Raw genomic sequence first — 4,968 nt, 5'->3', positions numbered from 1 at the left:
AATATTCTTGCCCGCAAAAGAAAAGTAATCCGTTCTAATGTTTGATCGACCAGGTTCGATCTGCATTAAAAATAATCATCTATGCATGAAAGACGAAAACATTTTTTAAAACCGTATGAAGCCATGCGATATAAAACTTCCCAGGAGTTTTTTAATACAGCATTTTTTTGCTTGGAAGGAAAACAAAGAAAAATGTGTTTCTCACGTTTGAAAAATCTACTTACTGAACATTGCATGACGGTCCTGTCCATCCTTCAGTGCACAAACAGCGACCGTAGTTCTTATCGCAATTTCCGCGCCCCAATGCAAAACTACAATTCTCAGGGCAAATCTGTTCCTCACAAGAAGGTCCCACGAAACCTTCCGAGCACACACATTGCCCGTCGCGACATTCTCTAGGTGGATCGCAGGATTCGCAACTCAACACTTTATAAAGGGCACTAAAGCTCTCGTTTGGCCGTCCTTGCTTGTAATGGACCGTTAGGTGACCTAAAATTATTAGTTATTTGATTAATTTCTTCTGTATGATCGAATATCTAAGAACCTAAACGACTCTCAAAACATATGTATATACATGTTTCCAAGTTTATCTAATCTATATTTCCCGCTAATTATGCATTCCATCAAAGTTTGACTGGACTATTCGCTATTTGGTTGCCTTCGTTATAAATTAGGCATTTTTGTAGGTAAATCTATACAGGGTGATTCAAAATTGACGTCATTGCTTTTAAGGGGTAATAGGGGCTCACTTGGAGAGAATCATATTGATATTGAAGATAGCAAATACTAAATCATTCGAAAAGAAACATTACGATCTTTGCTTGAAATTGCGAAAATTTTTCAAATTAAAATATTCACTTCTACAATTTTTTGATGAAAAGTCGGAGCGGCAATGATGGTTTTTGCCATTAACAGAAGAACGTCAATTTTGAGTTGGGCTACATCAACTTTAAAATAATTGAATACTACAGCAGTAACTGTTAGTTCGCGTCAACTGGGTTTAGTTTGCAAATAACCCATACAAGTTTGTACTTGAGAAGAAGCAGAGTAAGTTTAATCAACCATTTTACCTGTTCGAGATTCAACTACTGCAGTTGGTAGGGCATCTTCTGTACAGAAAACGGCAGTTAAAGCACTTTGACTGCCCATCTCGACGAGTTCAGGCAAACCATCATAAACATACACGGCATTTTCACCACAAGTTACATTGAGTTGAGAAGAGTTTAACTGTAACTGAATTATGGCAGTCCCGAAATCTACATCCGGCTTGATGATCCAGAGACATTCCCTCGTAGGAGGGCCGCCCCTTGGCGGTAAGTAGTTCTGGAGAGAACTGATGCCTTGTCCCTTAAATAATAATATATAATATACGATTTAGACAGTAACACAAAAGAGTTCATTACAATTTCAGAAACTCCCGCAATTTAGATTCAAACCAATACAACAGTAGAATATTAAAAGTAATTCACATGAAACATTTTGGGAAAAATAATGAAGGTTTAAATAAAGAAATAGTTTAATATATAATTATGAACGAAAATTTACAAATCGGACTTTTTTCTTATAACTTTAATCGTTTAGGCCTGCATAATACTTGGATGAAACAACTCCATATTCAAATACATAACGACAAAATTAAATCATAGTATTTCATTAATTAAAAAGTAAATCAAAACATGAAAAATAATTGCATACTTAATTAACAAATAACACCTGAGAGAGACAAGAAAAACACTCTTAAACGTTCATTCTTAAAACTTAATAGTTGATTATTTTCGGATCTTCAGTTCATTTTGCCATCAGAAGATGCAACGTTTTGATTAGAAAGTATCCTTACCTTAGGTTCTGTTAAAACACCTCTAGCTTCACACTGATAGTAGCATTGCTGGCCATTCCTAGGGTCTCCAGAATAGTTCGGTTGACATTTCTCACAATGAAACCCTTCGGTATTGTCGTGACAAAAGCATTCCCCAGTTTCGATGTCACATTCTCCCTTGTCGAAGTCTCCGTGTCCATTACATTCGCATTTTCTGCATCTATATTTTGAAAAACAAAATCACATTAGTATTAAAAATATAATTCTTTCAATTAGAATAAATTCAGAAACATCCTCCAGCTCTGGCTTCTGGCTCTGGGTTATTGCTTGTACATACTCTTGAATACATACCCAATTTCCTTAGTAGCGTTTCCATAACTTCCCGATCGACAATACTGACAAAACTCGCCCATCGTATTGTCTTCGCACTTTTCACAAATCTGATAACCTTCAGGGCATGCAGAATGATTGTTGCAGCCACAATTTTTCGAACAGTCATCTCCATACCACCCGATATCACACAAACACTTATAATCTGGCTCCCCTTGGCAAAATCCATGTACGCACACGTTGTAACAAGTTCTCACACACGATGACCTGCCATCACCGATGAATCTACAACAATAATCACTTTTAAGCAAAATCTTTTTGCCTCTAAACCATCACCACACCTTTGATCGGCAAGTGACTTTAGTTCTTGAGTGAACACAATCTTGCAAAAATGTAAACCTAAGTAATTCCGCAGAATACGCCAATTAATAATAATAATAATGATAATATTTAAAATTGGGGTCTGCAAAAGGTGTAACTCTTCTCAACGTCGTGGAATCGAGAAATGTGCAACTGAAGCAACTCTGTAAGTGTAATCACGCTAAAATTTATCATGGATTCAACGAGTAGCAAGCATAGAAAGGCGATTTTGTTGTCCATAATTTTCACGAAGCGAACGTTGAATGCAAACGTGAAGAACAATTATTTGGATAAAACTTTTGGATAATGTACAAGCGCTTTACAAAAATTATAGCCGCGATTTTAAGTATTTTCCGCAAAAATTTTAAAATTAGTACCTAATGCTCCGACACGTTGCTGCTCACTTTAGTGTCATTTGGGAATTGCGAGCAAAAATAGCACATTTTTGGTGACTGGCATATATGCACATTATTTTGCAAATTGCCTAAAATACCGTAATCAATTTGCAAACTACCCAAAGTAGTAGCGATACTGTAAAGTGCTTGGTGAGTTGGTCAGCTTTCGAAATTCCGAGGCATTTTGCAGATTGACGCATTTCATACATAGCCGGTAACATATACTTTTAAAACATAACAAAATAGCTACCAATTCGTGGCAACTTGACTTAAATCAGCTCACCCTTTTCGACAATGACAACTGAATGAACCATCTGTATTAGTGCACTCAGCTTGAGGATGACAATCATGCAACCCCAAGCCGCACTCGTCCACATCAGGACATTGGGCATAAGCCCATCTCGCTTCTCGGCCTCCCAAAGCCACGGAACATTCCACATGGGGCTGTTGAAAATCCCCTCTCACGCAAGTTCCAGACATGGGATTACTTGCGTCATGACACCATCCACAGCTTAAAGCACTTAAACAGGCCGAACAGTTAGAATGGGCGGCGCAAGCTTTGCATTGCTCCTGTGGCTTGTGTGTCAGCGAGCTGTTTTCGTGGGCTGTGATCAAGGGAAACGCCTGATCCAACCATTCGCGGCACAACCCAAACTGATATTCACTAGTGTATACTGAAAAACTGCAAGCAGGTTTTAGCTGCTGGGTGTCGGTTGAGATTTTTTAGTTACCTGAAACACTTTTGGGTCGCTTGGCACCAAACACATCTTCCTTTTTGATCTAAACATGCATCACATCCATTTCTCTGATAGCAAGGCATTGGACATTCTTCAGTGGTCACTACAGATCCCGGTCTTTGACCCATTCTGGTGCAACGAGCTTCTTCCACCCACCTGTGAAAAAAAACGTTTTTTTTATTTGGAAAATATTTCATTGTTGTGTTCAAGTGAGAAATAAACTCACTCACCACTCGCATAATTCAGTATTGACGCATGAAGTACATGATATGTAGTTGCTGCAATTGGGGCACATGCCTGGCAACAATGTGAGATACCGCCAATCATTTCCAAGGAAACAAGTCTCTTGCTCATTCTCACTGCGACTTTGGCAACTAGACGTCAGCTCACACCAACCACATTGCGAGTCGGTTAAACAATGGAGACAGTTGGCATATTGTGAACATGAACCATTAGCAAATGGCTCCAAATATTCGAAAGTGAACACCTATAAATGAATGAATGAATGAAAATGAACTTGAATCGTTTATTTAGCATTTGGATAGTTATACAAGTTATGTAAGCGTAATTTATAGTGAAGTGTAACAAGATATAATATTTTATATCCCAATGATAATAAACCTACCATGTTATACAGGGTGTCCACAAATTTAAATTAATCCAATAATAAATTTAAGTGGCTCTAACTTGATTAATTTAAATGCAACCCCATATGTTTTAACTTACCAGGAAATGCAATTTTTAATTACCTATCGAATGGTATTAGGATATTAATAGCTTAGTTTTTGCTTTTTACAAAATACGTCAAATAGTCATTCTGTCCACCATTTGGTGATGTTTAATTTAAGGTTCCAATGTATCTAAGTTGGCTATGCCATTTACACATGTCAAATAATTTATTTCATTTGTCAGTTTAGACTGCAAAGTCTCCTTTTGATAGCTAGAGTGGTACTGTTTTTTGTAATTGTAGACGTGTTGGTCGTTATTTTAATATTATTATTGTGTTGCTAAGTTAAAATGAAGATTTATCCAAGAGAAGAACGTATTGACATGATTTTCACCCTTGGAGAATGTCATAAAAATTGTTTATTGGCTTATCGAGTTTATGCTCAAAAGTTTCCTGAAAGAAATGATCCTAAGCCAACAGTTTTTAAGCGCTTAATACACCAATTTGAGGAAACTGGGAGTGTCTGACAGTGGGAGTGTCAATTATGAAAAACCCATTACAGGAAAATCTGTCACTGAAGATGAAGAAAATGTTTTCGCGGTAATTGGTTCAGTTATCGAAAATCCCAATGTTAGTCAAAATCTAATATCCAAAAGTACTAAC

At 37.1% G+C, this 4,968-nt stretch overlaps 1 protein-coding gene across 1 annotated transcript in view; it reads right to left on the bottom strand.

The window, feature by feature from the left end:
• LOC109537417 (multiple epidermal growth factor-like domains protein 8) overlaps positions 1–4,968 on the bottom strand; it is a gene marked incomplete in the record, with an annotated part of 36,885 nt that overhangs the window by 4,251 nt on the left and 27,666 nt on the right.

This window comes from Dendroctonus ponderosae, unplaced genomic scaffold (genome assembly GCF_020466585.1).
Source record: "Dendroctonus ponderosae isolate FM_Combo_2020 unplaced genomic scaffold, Dpon_F_20191213v2 Dpon_F_20191213_3, whole genome shotgun sequence".
NCBI classification, from domain to species: domain Eukaryota; kingdom Metazoa; phylum Arthropoda; class Insecta; order Coleoptera; family Curculionidae; genus Dendroctonus; species Dendroctonus ponderosae.
The sequence above is the reverse complement of the archived record's forward strand: the minus strand, read 5'-3'. Positions and strand labels throughout refer to the sequence as shown.